This window comes from Eleutherodactylus coqui, chromosome 3 (genome assembly GCF_035609145.1).
Source record: "Eleutherodactylus coqui strain aEleCoq1 chromosome 3, aEleCoq1.hap1, whole genome shotgun sequence".
Taxonomy (NCBI): domain Eukaryota; kingdom Metazoa; phylum Chordata; class Amphibia; order Anura; family Eleutherodactylidae; genus Eleutherodactylus; species Eleutherodactylus coqui.
The window spans coordinates 79,419,938-79,437,831 of NC_089839.1; positions in this window are offsets into that span (position 1 = coordinate 79,419,938).

Below are 17,894 nucleotides of genomic sequence, written 5' to 3' on the forward strand. Positions count from 1 at the left end.
TTAAAAGCAGTTTTTTTGTACAGCACATATATGAATGAAGACTTGCACCCCAAAATGGATACCCCTGTTTGTCCCGTGCTCAGAAACATACCCATTGTGGCCCTAGTATTACGTCTATATGCACAATGGGGCCCAAAATGAAAGGAGTAACCGGTGGCTTTCGGAACAGAAATTTTGCTTGAAGGAGATTTAGTCCCCATTGCCCACTTGTAGAGCCCTTGAGTGACCAAAACGATGGAGAACGCCCACAAGTGACCCCATTTTGAAAAGTAGACCCCTTAACGAATTTATCTAGGGGTAGGATGACTTTTTTGACTTCACAGTTTTTGAATGAATCTAAGCCAAGCCGAAGGAAAAAAAATACGATTTTCATTTTTTGGTAATTCTGTCATTTCAAAAGCAGTTTTTTTTGTACCACACATATATGAATGAAGACTTGCACCCCAAAAAGGATACCCCTGTTTGTCCTGTGCACAGAAACATACCCATTGTGGCCCTAGTATTACGTCTATATGCACAATGGGGCCCAAAATGAAAGGAGCAACCGGTGGCTTTCGGAACAGAAATTTTGCTTGAAGGAGATTTAGGCCCTATTGCCCACTTGTAGAGCCATTGAGTGACCAAAATTATGGAGAACCCCCACAAGTGACCCCATTTTGAAAAGTAGACCCCCTAACGAATTTATCTAGGGGTATAATGACTTTTTTGACTTCACAGTTTTTGAATGAATCTAAGCGAAGCAGAAGGAAAAAATTACAATTTTCATTTTTTTGGCAATTGTGTCAATTTAAAAACTGTTTTTTTTGGAACGTGTACATAGGAATGAAGACTTTCGCCCCAAAATGGATACCCCCATTTGTCCCGTGTTCAGAAACATACCCATTGTGGCCCTAATCTACTTAAAGGAAACATAGCTAGGCCTATAATGGAAGGAGCACCCGTTGGATTTCAGGGTACAACGGAATAAATTCCAGTCCCCATTGCCCACATGTAGAGCCATTGAGCGTCCAAAACGATAGAGAACCCCCACAAATGACCCATTTTAAAAAATTGACCCCTTAACAAATTCATCTAGGGGTGTACTGCATATTTTGACCCCAAAGTATTTGAATGAATCTAAGCAAAGCCAAAGGAAAAAATTACGATTTTCATTTGTTTGGCAATTTTGTCAATTTAAAAACTGTTTTTTTTGGAAAGTGTACATAGGAATGAAGACGTTCACCCCAAAATGGATACCCCTGTTTGTCCCCTGTTCAGAAACATACCCATTGTGGCCCTAATCTACTTACAGGACACATGGCTAGGCCCATAATGGAGGGAATGCCCGCTGGATTTCAGGGCAGAACTGAATAAATTCAAGGCCCCATTGACTTCCTAAAAATAATCCCTCCCCCCTCCCCCCCCCCCCCCCCCCCCGCCATCCCCATTTTTTGGCATTCCCTAAATATTAGATAAAGGTAATAATATAAATGCGTTTTATGTCCGAAGACAGGGGTAATTACGGAGGCTGGTTGGGCTGGGCACATGGGGCAAGAAAACCGGGTATCCCCCCCCTCCTCTCATGTATTTTGGGGGGTATTTCGTAACCTCAGCAGCGGGGATGGGGTGTAAAGTGGCGCTGTGAGGCTTTGTAATCTTGCTGCGGTGCAGCGGTCTCACAGAGAAGGCGCTCAACAAGCTGCTCCTGGAACTGCAGGAAGGCGAGCGTTCCCGGGGCTTCTTGTAAATTACGGATTACAGGTAGCGGTCTGAATAACGCCGGGCTCACGTAGCCGTAGGCGTAATCCGCTCGCCGAGGCCTGCAGCGGATCCCAGCTGTGAGCCCGGCTGTGACCCTGCGTACGGTTGCGTAATGTACTGCACATAACTGCCTATTCACACAGGCGTTTTTTTGTTTGCTTTTCCCGCGCCGTCGCTTAGAGATGACTCAGGTACCCGCAGCCCGTACACAATGTGTTTGCATATGGGGTGCGAGTATATCCGCGGTCATAGAGCACAATGGGCTCTAGGTCGCAGATATTCGTGGTAAAATATAGCATGCTGTGTTCTGTTTCTGCGAGTGGATTACGTAATTCCGACCCGCTAATTGGGGGGAATTGTGTAATCCAATGCATGCGATTGATCCGTGGATTACCGCTGATCAAGCGCATGCAGAACCTGTAATTCCTCTCCGGTCACGCGTGACCGGCCTAATGTTAGTTCGCTACTTTATCATGTGACCGGGGACCGCTCAGCGAGGCCACCGGTCACTGCTCCAAGCACTCAGCAACCGTTGGTCGCTGGGAGCAAGGAGATTTAACATTTCCTGGGCTTCCCGGCTCCTGCGAATGTGTCCGGCATTTTGCCGGCGGGCGCATGCGCAGCAGCCGGAAGGGTCCATGGAGGATAATCGCATCTGGATTCAAATGCGGAAGCCTCCGAGAAGATGTTTCATCTCCCCCCACCGATCGCAACGGTGAGGGGAGATGAAACTGCCACTTTTACGTGATCGCCATTATGCATTGGATAACGGCGATCACATGACCAGTAACCGCATACCGCGGCTCCCCGTGACATCTCCAGGCTCTTGGCTACCTTTTGTAGCCAGCAGCAGGGAGATTTTATATTTCTTGGGCAATCTTTCACTTTTGCGCATGCGTCCGCCATCATGCTGACGGGCGCATGCGCCGAAGCTGGGGTAACATCCGCGGATCAACATCCCACCAGGGAACAAATCCGGGACCTTGGGTACGTAATTTCATCCCCCCTTACGGATACGATCCATAAGGGGAGATGAAACTTTAACTTTTTAAACTTTTTTTTTTTTTTACTTTTTAACTTTATATGATCACCGTTATCTGATGGATAGCGGTGATCATATCACTGGAAACCACATACAGCGGTCCCCAGTCATATCTCCCTGCACTCGGCTATCTTTGACAGCCGGGTGCAGGGAGATTTTGAATTTGCCGGGCTCGCCGGCTTCTGCGCATGCGCGCCGCATCGGCACATCGCAGAAGCCAGCGGGGGGTCCAGACACCGGCCGGAGGACATCGGCGGACCTGAGGTGAGTATTTTCACCTCCCCTCATGGATCCGATCCATGAGGGGAGGTAAAACTTTTCTTTTTTTACACTTTTTTTTAACTTTTTTGCAATCGCCGCTATCCATTGGATAACGGCGATCGCGGTACCGGGGACCACTCACCGCAGTCCCCGCTGACATCTCCTGCCTCCCGGCTACCTACAGGAGCCGGGAGCCAGGAGATTTTAAGTCTCCCGCGCCGCCGGGCCTTCTGCGCATGCGGCTGACGTAATGCCGCCAGGCGCGCATGCGCAGAAGGACGGCTACGGCGCCCGGAGCATCGGGACAGCTGGGAGTCGTGTGACGGACATCGGTGAGTAATTTCAGCTGCTCCGATGGATCCGATCCATCAGAGCAGCTGAATCTTTAACTTTTATTGCACTTTTATTTACTTTTTTGCGATCGGCGCTATCCATTGCATAGCGCCGATCGCAATGCCGGGGGGGGGGCTCCGAACAGCCCGGGATGACAGCTCCATGCTGTCAGCTACCTGCGGACACCAACAGCATGGAGCTGTGACGTCCACAGCCCGAGGGGCATTATTCTCTGCAGGAAGCATGTTTTTACGTCCTCAGAGAATAAGGCCCACTTCGGGAGGACGTAAAAACACTATGGGCTGGTCGTTAAGGGGTTAAATGTCCTTTTTGACTTTGTGAATAGATTTGCATTCCTAAACGTATCATATTGCGCCGTGAACTATCTGTAGGTTTCCCGGCTGCACATTATTCCATCATTTGGGGCAGCTTGGATTGTGACAACGTCTCTAGTCCAATGATGTTAAATGAGAAGCTTCCGGGTCAATAACTATAGGTGGCGCGCCCTAGAGGCCAGTGGAGCACGCTGCCTCAGGCGGCACTCCTTCCCTACTGCATGAGCCCAGCAAACCGCCGGCGCGGCCCACGGATTCCCTGTTGACGGATTTGTAACACTGTCCATGTCTTTGGGATGAGATGCAATTAAGGGTTCGTACAGATTAGAATTCGAGGTTTGGAACCTACGTCACCGATTACACTAGAAAATAGAAGAAAATAGCGCTGCAAGCAACCCTGTTTCATCCTGTAGGTTCCGGCAAAACGACGGACTGCTCACCGGAAACTGAGCAGACCTCCAGTATACTCAATGGGGGACGGTTTGGAACCAGTCAGAGGTGCCGGTTTTTCTGCTCCCCAAACGTAGCATAAAACGTAATGCTGATGTGAATTAGTTTTTTTAATGCAAAAATGTTAATTGGTTCGTCCTTTTAAGCGATAATCGTTGCGTGTAAAAGGGGCTTTAACGTTACAGTCACACAGGGAAACATTCGTTTAGTTCCTCCAACTAGGGGAGGGATGGTTTTTGACAGTGATTGTGTGGGTATAATATATACAGTATATCACATACACTTTTTATTTCTTTGTCGTCAGTAAAGTAATGCTTTTTTTGGGGGGTGGGTGCAGGAAGGGGGCACCATCTCACTATTCGCCTCTTGCAGCGGAAAGGCTAGGGGCATCTCTGGAACGGAAAAATGGGTCTGTCACACAGTGAACCATAAGGCTGCGTTCACACGGGGCGGAATTGCTGCAGAATTTCTGTGCAAGGAGTCCGCACGGCAATTCCGCCTGCGGCTCCAAATCCCGGGATCAGCCAGCAAAGTGGACGAAATTTTGCAAAAATCTCATCCACACACTGCGGCCAAGCCGCGCGGAAACTGACATGCGGTGCGGAATTTGATTCCACAGCATGTCAATTATTTTCTCTTTTTCGCAGTGGCCTCTCTCCTCTCTATGGGGAGAGAAAACTGCAGTGGAATGCCGGCGGCGAAACGGCTCCAAACCTGCGGCTAAAGGACACGAGTTTTTAAAGCCGCACTTATCCAGTGGAAATTTCACGTTTTTTTGGTGAGAGAATTCCGCTGGAATTCCGTCCCGTGTGACCCCAGCTTCAGGGCGCATTCACACATACTGGAATAGTCATGTCAGACATATGGCTTTTGGTGCGGATTTTTCCACACGGCAGAATATTTCACAGCATCTTGCAGAATATTCTGGTAGATGTGAAGTCACCCTAAGGCCTCATGTCCACTGGACAAATGGAATTAGGAAATCCGTGCGGGTGTCCCGCACGCATTTTCCATGGCCATAGGGATGCATGGGACACCCGCAGGTAAGTAAATACCTGCAGATGTCAATTTTTCCCTGCCGCGCGGATCGCACGTGTGAGAAAACACCCGCAGCATGCTCTATTTTCTGCAGGTCTCCCGCAGGCTTCCATAGAAGCCTATGGAAGCCATCCGTATCCGCAGCTGAATTTCCGCTCTCCGGTGCGGGAGAGCAGAAGTTAAAAAAAAAAAAGAAAAGAAATGCACGGCGTATGCATCTGGCACACTTCCGGCGTGCCGAGCACATCCACCAGGCCTAAGAAAGAAGATCCGGCCGCGACGGAGGGAAGATCCGCTGCGTCCGGACAGGTAGCAGAAATCAATTTTCAGGTCTCATGTCCGCGGGAAAGAAGGGACCTGCTGCGGAATTCTGCATGGAGAATCCGCGGGGGCCTGAATTTCTGGACATGAGGCCTTAGTGTTTTTCTTTGACTGTCCAAAAAGGTGGGAGGTATGCAGTTATTATACCCTAATAGTGGATATCGACATTATACAGAGGGATCACCCCCCACTACCTTACCCCCAGTTTTACAGACGCTCTTCATTTGAATGGTTGTAATTAGAGATGAGCGAGCACCAAAATGCTCGGGTGCTCGTTACTCGGGACGAAATTATCGCGATACTCGAGGGTTCGTTTCGAGTAACGAACCCCATTGAAGTCAATGGGCGACTCGAGCATTTTTGTATATCGCCGATGCTCGCTAAGGTTTCCATTTGTGAAAATCTGGGCAATTCAAGAAAGTGATGGGAACGACACAGCAACGGATAGGGCAGGCGAGGGGCTACATGTTGGGCTGCATCTCAAGTTCACAGGTCCCACTATTAAGCCACAATAGCGGCAAGAGTGCCCCCCCCCCCCAACAACTTTTACTTCTGAAAAGCCCTCATTAGCAATGCATACCTTAGCTAAGCACCACACTACCTCCAACAAAGCACAATCACTGCCTGCATGACACTCCGCTGCCACTTCTCCTGGGTTACATGCTGCCCAACCCCCCCCCCCCCCCCTGCACGACCCTGTGTCCACAGCGCACACCAAATTGTCCCTGCGCAGCCTTCAGCTGCCCTCATGCCACACCACCCTCATGTCTATTTATAAGTGCGTCTGCCATGAGGAGGAACCGCAGGCACACACTGCAGAGGGTTGGCACGGCTAGGCAGCGACCCTCTTTAAAAGGGGCAGGACGATAGCCCACAATGCTGTACAGAAGCAATGAGAAATATAATCCTGTGCCACCGCCATCAGGAGCTGCACACGTGGGCATAGCAATGGGGAACCTATGTGCCACACACTATTCATTCTGTCAAGGTGTCTGCATGCCCCAGTCAGACCGCGGTTTTTTATAAATAGTCACAGGCAGGTACAACTGGGAATCCCCAACTCCGCAATGGGAATTCCGTGTGCACCCACAGCATGGGTGGCTCCCTGGAACCCACCCGCTGTACATAAATGTATCCCATTGCAGTGTCCTGGACAGCAGAGCTAACGTCAGATTAAATGCAGGTGGGCTTCGGCCCAAACTGCATGCCCCAGTCAGACTGGGGTTCTTTAGAAGTGGACACATGCAGTTACAACTCCCTGTGGACCCACAGCATGGGTGGCTCCCTGGAACCCACCGGCGGTACATAAATATATCCCATTGCAGTGCCCAGCACAGCTGATGTAACGTCAGCTTTAATGCAGGTGGGCAAAAAATTAATTGGATTACACTGTAGGCGAGGGCCCAAAAAAATTGGTGTACCAACAGTACTAATGTACCTCAGAAAAATTGCCCATGCCCAACCAAGAGGGCAGGTGAAACCCATTAATCGCTTTGGTTAATGTGGCTTAATTGGTAACTAGGCCTGGAGGCAGCCCAGTTAAAATAAAAATTGGTTCAGGTGCAAGTTTCAACGCTTTAATGAGCATTGAAACGTATAAAAATTGTTTAGAAAAAAAATATGACTGAGCCTTGTGGGCCTAAGAAAAATTGCCCGTTCGGCGTGATTACGTCAGGTTTCAGGTGGAGGAGCAGGAGGAGGAGGATGAATATTATACACAGATTGATGAAGCTAAAAGGTCCCCGTTTTTGATGGGGATACAGAACGATGCTTCCATCCGCGGGTGCAGCCTACGTATTGTTTAGGTATCGCTGCTGTCCGCTGGTGGAGAAGAGAAGTCTGGTGAAATCCAGGCTTTGTTCATCTTGATGAGTGTAAGCCTGTCGGCACTGTCGGTTGACAGGCGGGTACGCTTATCTGTGATGATTCCCCCAGCCGCACTAAACACCCTCTCTGACAAGACGCTAGCCGCAGGACAAGCAAGCACCTCCAGGGCATACAGCGCGAGTTCAGGCCACGTGTCCAGCTTCGACACCCAGTAGTTGTAGGGGGCAGAGGCGTCACGGAGGACGGTCGTGCGATCAGCTACGTACTCCCTCACCATCCTTTTACAGTGCTCCCGCCGACTCAGCCTTGACTGGGGAGCGGTGACACAGTCTTGCTGGGGAGCCAGAAAGCTGTCAAAGGCCTTAGAGAGTGTTCCCCTGCCTGTGCTGTACATGCTGCCTGATCTCTGCGCCTCCCCTGCTACCTGGCCCTCGGAACTGCGCCTTCGGCCACTAGCGCTGTCGGATGGGAATTTTACCATCAGTTTGTCCGCCAGGGTCCTGTGGTATAGCATCACTCTCGAACCCCTTTCCTCTTCGGGTATGAGAGTGGAAAGGTTCTCCTTATACCGTGGGTCGAGCAGTGTGTACACCCTGTAATCCATAGTGGGCAGAATGCGTGTAACGCGAGGGTCACGAGAAAGGCATCCTAACATGAAGTCCGCCATGTGTGCCAGGGTACCTGTACGCAACACATGGCTGTCCTCACTCGGAAGATCACTATCAGGATCCTCCTCCTCCTCAGGCCATACACGCTGAAAGGATGACAGGCAAGCAGCATGGGTACCCTCAGCAGTGGGCCAAGCTGTCTCTTCCCCCTCCTCCTCATCCTCCTCCTCAACGCGCTGAGATATAGACAGGAGGGTGCTCTGACTATCCAGCGACATACTGTCTTCCCCCGGCTCTGTTTCTGAGCGCAAAGCGTCTGCCTTTATGCTTTGCAGGGAACTTCTCAAGAGGCATAGCAGAGGAATGGTGACGCTAATGATTGCAGCATCGCCGCTCACCATCTGGGTAGACTCCTCAAAGTTTCCAAGGACCTGGCAGATGTCTGCCAACCAGGCCCACTCTTCTGTAAAGAATTGAGGAGGCTGACTCCCACTGCGCCGCCCATGTTGGAGTTGGTATTCCACTATAGCTCTACGCTGCTCATAGAGCCTGGCCAACATGTGGAGCGTAGAGTTCCACCGTGTGGGCACGTCACACAGCAGTCGGTGCACTGGCAGATGAAACCGATGTTGCAGGGTGCGCAGGGTGGCAGCGTCCGTGTGGGACTTGCGGAAATGTGCGCAGAGCCGGCGCACCTTTCCGAGCAGGTCTGACAAGCGTGGGTAGCCTTTCAGAAAGCGCTGAACCACCAAATTAAAGACGTGGGCCAGGCATGGCATGTGCGTGAGGCTGCCGAGCTGCAGAGCCGCCACCAGGTTACGGCCGTTGTCACACACGACCATGCCCGGTTGGAGGCTCAGCGGCGCAAGCCAGCGGTCGGTCTGCTCTGTCAGACCCTGCAGCAGTTCGTGGGCCGTGTGCCTCTTATCTCCTAAGCTGAGTAGTTTCAGCACGGCCTGCTGACGCTTGCCCACCGCTGTGCTGCCGTGCCGCGCGACACCGACTGCTGGCGACGTGCTGCTGCTGACACATCTTGATTGCGAGACAGAGGTTGCGTAGGAGGAGGAGGGTGGTTTAGTGGAGGAAGCATACACCGCCGCAGACACCAGCACCGAGCTGGGGCCCGCAATTCTGGGGGTGGGTAGGACGTGAGCGGTCCCAGGCTCTGACTCTGTCCCAGCCTCCACTAAATTCACCCAATGTGCCGTCAGGGAGATATAGTGGCCCTGCCCGCCTGTGCTTGTCCACGTGTCCGTTGTTAAGTGGACCTTGGCAGTAACCGCGTTGGTGAGGGCGCGTACAATGTTGCGGGAGACGTGGTCGTGCAGGGCTGGGACGGTACATCGGGAAAAGTAGTGGCGACTGGGAACTGAGTAGCGCGGGGCCGCCGCCGCCATCATACTTTTGAAAGCCTCCGTTTCCACAACCCTATACGGCAGCATCTCCAGGCTGATAAATTTGGCTATGTGCACGTTTAACGCTTGAGCGTGCGGGTGCGTGGCGGCGTACTTGCGCTTGCGCTCCAACACTTGCGCTAGCGACGGCTGGACGGTGCGCTGACAGACATTGGTCGATGGGGCCGAGGACAGCGAAGGTGAGGGTGTGGGTGCAGGCCAGGAGACGGTAGTGCCTGTGCCCTGAGAGGGGGGTTGGATCTCAGTGGCAGGTTGGGGCACAGGGGGAGAGGCAGCGGTGCAAACCGGAGGCGGTGAACGGCCTTCGTCCCACCTTGTGGGGTGCTTGGCCATCATATGTCTGCGCATGCTGGTGGTGGTGAGGCTGGTGGTGGTGGCTCCCCGGCTGATCTTGGCGCGACACAGGTTGCACACCACTGTTCGTCGGTCGTCTGCACTCTCAGTGAAAAACTGCCAGACCTTTGAGCACCTCGGCCTCTGCAGGGTGGCATGGCGCAAGGGGGCGCTTTGGGAAACAGTTGGTGGATTATTCGGTCTGGCCCTGCCTCTACCCCTGGACACCGCACTGCCTCTTGCAACCTGCCCTGCTGCTGCCCTTGCCTCCCCCTCTGAAGACCTGTCCTCAGTAGGCGTAGCAAACCAGGTGGGGTCAGTCACCTCATCGTCCTGCTGCTCTTCCTCCGAATCCTCTGTGCGCTCCTCCCTCGGACTTACTCCAATTACTACTACCTGAGTGATAGACAACTGTGTTTCATCGTCATCGTCCTCCTCACCCACTGAAAGGTCTTGAGACAGTTGCCGGAAGTCCCCAGCCTCATCCCCCGGACCCCGGGAACTTTGAAAAGGTTGGGCATCGGTCACGACAAACTCCTCCGGTGGGAGAGGAACCATTGCTGGCCATTCTGGGCAGGGGCCTGGGAACAGTTCCTGGGAGTCTGCCTGCTCCTCAGAATGTGTCATTGTAATGGAGTGAGGAGGCTGGGAGGAAGGAGGAGCAGCAGCCAGAGGATTCAGAGTTGCAGCAGTGGACGGCGCAGAACTCTGGGTGGACGATAGATTGCTGGATGCACTTTCTGCCATCCACGACAGGACCTGCTCACACTGCTCATTTTCTAATAAAGGTCTACCGCGTGGACCCATTAATTGTGAGATGAATGTGGGGACGCCAGAAACGTGCCTCTCTCCTAATCCCGCAGCAGTCGGCTGCGATACACCTGGATCAGGAGCTCGGCCTGTGCCCACACCCTGACTTGGGCCTCCGCGTCCTCGCCCGCATCCACGTACTCTAGGCCTACCCCTACCCCTCAGCATGGTGTATTACCAGTAGTGCAGAAACAGAACACTGTAATTAAATGTGCCGCTTATTGGCCTGTGGTTGGAGGCTGACTTCGCTTACGGAACGCACAGCAGAGCCAGAAAATAATTTTGCGCAAGCCTGCTGTAACACTTAGCTGGCTGCTTATGAATTAGGAGGACAACTACACCCAGCACAGACCCAGTACACTGAGGACAGTCACAGGCAGCCCAAATAGATTTTTTTCCCCAAATGTTTTTGGAAAGGCCCACTGCCTATATTCAATAAATATATGTCTTCTGTCCCTGCCTCACCACTACTGGCCCTGGAGTATGTAAAATAACTGCAGACTGTTGCACTGTGGACTGGAATACAGCGGTCATGTAACAGCCAACACAGAGCCAGGAAATAATTTTGCGCAAGCCTGCTGTAACACTTAGCTGGCTGCGTATGAATTAGGAGGACAACTACACCCAGCACAGACCCAGTACACTGAGGACAGTGACAGGCAGCCCAAATAGATTTTTTTCCCCAAATATTTTTGGAAAGGCCCACTGCCTATATTCAATAAATATGTCTTCTGTCCCTGCCTCACCACTACTGGCCCTGGACTATGTATAATTACTGCAGGGCGCAATGCTCCACACTACTGCACACGGTTAGATGTGGCCCTAAGAAGGACCGTTGGGGTTCTTGAAGCCTAAAATACTCCTAACGCTGTCCCTATAGCAGCTCCGGCACCAGCAGCACTGTCCCTGAACTATGTCAGAATGCATCTGTGGCGAGCCGCGGGAGGGGCCGATTTATATACTCGGGTGACACCTGATCTCGCCAGCCACTCACTGCAGGGGGGTGGTATACGGCTTGAACGTCGCAGGGGGAAGTTGTAATGCCTTCCCTGTCTTTCTATTGGCCAGAAAAGCGCGCTAACGTCTCAGAGATGAAAGTGAAAGTAACTCGAACATCGCGTGGTGCTCGTTTCGAATAACGAGCATCTCGAACACGCTAATACTCGAACGAGTATCAAGCTCGGACGAGTACGTTCGCTCATCTCTAGTTGTAATGTAATAATTTTCTCTGCAGTTGCTACTTGGAAAATGTGTGCATAGAAGCAGCCTTCCTGGGCATCACAGGTGAGAGAAGCAGGACCTGCACCATCGTGAGCGCTTCATTTTAAAAATGGGTTGTTTTTGGATTGGGCTTTAGCTTCCCTTGATGCTGCCAAAGCATTTGACTCAATGGAGTGGCCCTATCTACTGCTGGTGCTCCAAATGTTCGGGTTTGGAGAAATATTTATTACGTGGTTCTCCACAATCTATAGCTCCCCATCTGCTACGGTCTCAGTAAATATGACCTCTACCCCCTTTCATTTGAGCAGGGGAATTCTTTCTTCTCTCTTGTTCACATTGGCCATAGAACGGTTCGCTTTACTTCTTTGTCAAGAACCCATTTACGCAAGCTCCTGTTTTGTCAATGGAGTTTCTTTATCAATAAAGATGGAAATTGGGATTTTATTCCTTGAAGACTCCAGGGTGATCTTTTGAGGAGCTCCAGGTGGTGCTGCTTACCTATATATTTACCTAGTGCCTGAACGGGACCCAGAAAGTCCGGATCCCATGGTGAGCGTGCATCCGCAAGCTTGACGCTGTTTTCTACTATACCTCCCTATTGCATAAGCCGTGTTGCTTTAGGTGTGCCGTTGAGGCCTCTTAGTTATTTTCACGAAACCATTTACTAAAGAATTGTAATAGGCTCAATGGAAAATCGGGTCGGACTATATGCAGATGACGTGATTCTGTTAATGTCAAACCCAAAGAAAACTCAGCCTGTGGCAATCTCCTTGATTAATAGGTTTGTCCGTTTTCCAGGCCTATATATCAATTGGCCAAAGGCCAATATCTGTGCGCTGCGAACAAGAGACTGGACCATGGGGGATAAGATATGTGTCCTCTAAGTCTCCCCAAGTTTTAAACACCTGGGAATTCACGTATCTAGAGACCTCACTTCCAGCTTTAATATGAATGTGGCCTGTCTCCTCCCCTGTCTTCAGAATAACTGTAAGATTTGGAGTCATTGCCCTTATTGGTAGCAGGCCGAATCAGTCTTATTAAAATGATAATCCTCCCAAAATTTTTGTACTGTCTGGAACACACAGAAACAATAGTTTTATTAAAAACCTTCTGTGGTACTAACTCTCTATTAACCTCCTTCATCTGGGGGAAACCTTACAGCATCCAGAAGAGATGGCAGGTGCCGCACTACCAGACTTCAAACGATACTGTCTAGTGGGCCAAATTAGATATATTCATTACTGGCTGTCTGATTCGGACCCCCCAAACTCGGACCATCATCTGATGCACTTTCTGTCTGAGACTTCCCTCTGGATTGTACTGGGAAAAACAGACCTGCATACTAGACTGCTTCTCCCAATACACAGATTGGCCGCCAGAGTCTGGTAGATGTGTAAACGGAGCACTAGGTATGAGGACACGCCCCTGGAAACCCCCCTATGGGGTAATAGAGCGCCCCCACACTTGCTGAACCTCTCAGACACACAATACTGGATAGATCTTGGAGTCGCCTCCTTGGAACACGTACATATTAACGGTGTTTTGCACTCATTACCCCGAGCCACATCGCTCCATTTCCACCTTCTCCTTGATAGGATTTTTGCATACACAGAGACCTGGGGGGGGGGGGGGGGTAATTTTGCAGCTATATACACACCTCATTCAAGACAAAATTTTATATGTAGAACTGGGGGTCTTGGACAATTGGTGAGAAATAATCCCCTCGCTCTCTGAAGAGGAGTGGAGTACCGCAATGTCCTCCTACACTTCAGTCTCGCCAGCAGCTAACAACAAACTGATCCAATTGCACATTATACATCAATTATTTGACACCAGACTCTTTAGTATGAACAGAACCCCTAACACACAATGCCGTCAGGCACCCAACGCTAACTTTAACCATTTGACGTAGAGCTGTCAGCTAGTACTCTGGATGGAGGTTACAGACTTCCTGGGACAACGATTGGGGGTGCCACTCCCACCACACCCCACTGAATGTCTACTGGGTACACTGGATGAAGAGCAGGGGCAATTCCATATCCACATTTTTCTTGGTGAGGTGCTGTTTCTGTCCCATAAGGCTGTAGCATTGTGCTGGAGGGATAGGAGACCCCAGTTGCTCCCCCAATGGCGTAATCTAGTCAATTCTATTCTCCCATATGAAAAAAAAATCATAAATAAAAATATAACATCCTTACACTAATATAAATGCATCACAGAAGGGGAAATATAAAATTAAAAACAATCACAGAAAATGGCCGTTACTTACTGAGTGAGGAGTGCATATAGATGCATCCTCCTCTCACCTCCTTTCGCCTTCTGTGACGCATTTATATTAGTGTAGGGACCCACTACAACGCAAGGAACCGTGAAGTGGCTAGTGGGCTCATGTATCTTGGCCAACATCCAACCAATGCCTTGCATTTATTACCTATCATTCACATGCAGTGTGGCATTAAGACTCCAGGGGGAGCCCAGGGTGGCAGTACCAATGTGGTTCACTGATGGAAATGCAGGGCAACCCGCCAAATTATCATGGCGTCATTAATAGGTTGCTGGTCTGCATGGTGAACTACATATATCAGAATGGTCTGGCACCTTGTATCCACTATGTGTGGGAGTGTACACCAAGCATCCACCCCCCTCATTATCAGGAGGCAGTGTGAGTGGGTGTTTTATCGGTGCCCTCACAGGTGTTATTGGCTCCTCCATTTGGTAGTCAGCTACCTGCATGGTGAGAGGAGGATGCATCTATATGCACTCCTCACTCAGTAAGCAACGGCCATTTTTCTGTGATTGTTTTTAATTTTTTATTTCCCCTTCTGTGATGATCTTCAGGATTGGTCATCAATATTGATCGGCTGGGGTCCCGAGTGGTGAATCAGCCGATCAGGTGCCCACTGTCAGCACCACAACACACAGGAATACAGAGCAGAAACAGTTCATTGAAGGCGCAGTTTTCATAGAAATCAGTCAGAGCTTCACCTGCAATTACAAGCATAGGCCACCATGCAGGAATCTGACTTAACTGCTTCCACTTGGTACCCTTGTGTGTTGTGGTGCTGACAACTGGTGACCGATCAGCTAATCGGCCGGGGTCTTGAGCAAGTACTATTGATGACCTATCCTGAGGATACCATCGATGACCTGAGGATGTGTCATCAATAGTATTTGCCTGTAAATCCCCTTTAAATTAAAAAAAATGTCTTTCCTCCCCAAAAGTTTCCCTTAGTTTTTAAGCTGGTCTTAAAGGTTTTTTCGAATATCACCAGCTGAAGGGTACCTCCATGGGCACACTTTGTATACTCATGCCAATTTGTAATGTAATATACCGCATTTTTTTTTTTATCTGTTTTTCAAAAGATACATTTCTTCATAACACATTTCTACTTTGGAAATATATATTAGTGAAACTTTACTTTTAGGAGCGGGTGGATGTGTTTTATGATCTTGTTAATCGGAAAATGGAACAATACCCACCTATTGAAAGGCAGCATTCCTATAAGTCACTGTAGGACTTTTTAAACAAGTCTTATAACAATGACTGGGAATTGTGAGCCAAAGCCAGAATAACCATACACAGACAGCTGTTTCGGGGTGATTGCCCTTCATGAGGGTGCAGCAGGGGGCTTGGCTAGTGATTAGAGATGAGCGAGCGTACTCGGATAAGCACTACTCGCTCGAGTAATTTGCTTTATCCGAGTATCGGATAAGATTCGGGTGCCGGCACGGAGCGGGGAGCTGCAGGGGAGAGCGGGGAGGAATGGAGGGGAGATCTTTCTCTCCCTCTCTCCCGCCCGCTCCGACTCACCTGTCAGCCGCAGCGGCACCCGAATCTTCAGGGACGAGCACAGCGATACTCGGATAAAGCAAATTACTCGAGCGAGTAGTGCTTTTCCGAGTACGCTCGCTCATCTCTACTAGTGATGTTGAGCTTAAGCATGATTCTTAACTAGTATATTAACTTCTATTTTCCTAAACTAAACCCTACAAATAAGAGTAGTTGATTTATGGTGAAGAGAAACTGATGTACACAAGATCTTTCTAAGAGAACGCAAAATGTTGCTTGCAAGATTTAGATCCAGTGGTTATGATTAATAACAAAGGTTAAAACATCCATACCATTGTGCAAAAGTTGTAACACCTAAGGGGCTTCTGGTTGATAAAGACCGTGCACAACCAAAATAAATCACATTAGACCCCAAAGATCTAATTAGATGCCAGAAAAGGCATCCTGGATAGAAGACTCCTACAGGAGGCTGCAAAATGGGTAGTGAAGATTCCCTTTGCACCTTTCATTAAGGATGAACATATTAGGATTAAGTAGAATTAAAACTATATATATGACTACATTGTACACAATACTGTTCCTTGTATCCTATAACCAGTTTCCATTCATTTCCAGAGTTTTGGCTGGACAGAATAGCACATGAACGGAAAACTGCTGACACAGAGCAAAGCTTGCAGTTTTGGTCTCCGTTTCCGAGTTTACAGCCCATCGAGCCATCAAGGGTCCCTTTGAATGTAATTTTGGCACGTCAGATCTGAAGCCCTTGTACAGGAAGATGGTGCTTGTATTGTAATATACTGCATATTTCCCCACATACAAATCCACATTGGAAGTATCCTAGATGTATGTCTGTGTACCATTACAAGTACGTAAAGGTGCATTGCTGTGCGACAGCAGGCATGGAGTTTATAGACATGACAGCATACAGTGCAGTTCAAGGTATCATCGGAGTGCCATTTTCGACATCAGACAAGAACCTTCAGATGGTAAACTTGGACAGGTGCCTGAATGAGATGTGAACGTAACCATAGACGTACAATTTTTGTCATGAATCCTTTGCTGGTTTTGCTGTAGGATTGTAGCAAAATCCAGGACATATGTGGACATACGGGTAAAAGGGTTTTCCACGCCAAATAATAGTGATGACCCATCATCAGGATAAGTCATCAACAGCTGATCAGCCGGGGGTCCGCCACTGAGGACTCCAACTGATCGGACGCCTGCTCAACGCCACAATACATAGGGGTCAGTGTGAAAGCCACTGCTCTGACCCACGTAGTGGCCGGTGCTTGTAACTGCAGGCGCAGCTTCCATTGATTTAGGGCTCCTGTCCACGGGCAATAGTTCATTGCGTTATCCGCGGTGATAATCCAGCCGCGGGTAACGCAGTGAAAGAGCAGCCCCGACGTCCATGAGCGGAGAATCATAGCGATTCTCTGCTCACGGGATTCAAATTGTGGCATGCCACCATTTCCACAGTGAGCCTTTCTGTCAGATAGGCTCAGTGTGGAGACCTGACAGCTCTGTTCCCAGCTCCCCCACGACCGTGGACAGGGTTCCTTACAGCTACAAGCACCGGCCACTACACAAGGATTGAAGAAGCGGCTTCCACTCAGACCCCTTTTGTGTAGCAGCGCTGCCAGCAAGCAATCAGCTGATTAGCCATGGTCCCAAGCATTGGACCCGGGCCAATCAACTATTGATAACCACTCCTGAGGAACCTCCAACACGGATGTCAACAAGCCTTTACACATCCAGTACATACACATACACACACACACACACATATATATATATATATATATATATATATATATATATATATATATTATACACACACACATATATATATATACATATATATATATATATATATTATACACACACACATATATATACATATACATATATACACTACCGTTCAAAAGTTTGGGGTCACATTGAAATGTCCTTATTTTTGAAGGAAAAGCACTGTACTTTTCAATGAAGATAACTTTAAACTAGTCCTAACTTTAAACAAATGCACTCTATACATTGCTAATGTGGTAAATGACTATTCTAGCTGCAAATGCCTGGTTTTTTGTGCAATATCTACAAAGGTGAATAGAGGCCCATTTCCAGCAACTATCACTCCAGTGTTCTAATGGTACAATGTGTTTGCTCATTGGCTCAGAAGGCTAATTGATGATTAGAAAACCCTTGTGCAATCATGTTCACACATCTGAAAACAGTCTAGCTCGTTACAGAAGCTACAAAACTGACCTTCCTGTGAGCAGATTGAGTTTCTGGAGCATCACATTTGTGGGGTCAATTAAACGCTCAAAATGGCCAGAAAAAGAGAACTTTCATCTGAAACTCGACAGTCTATTC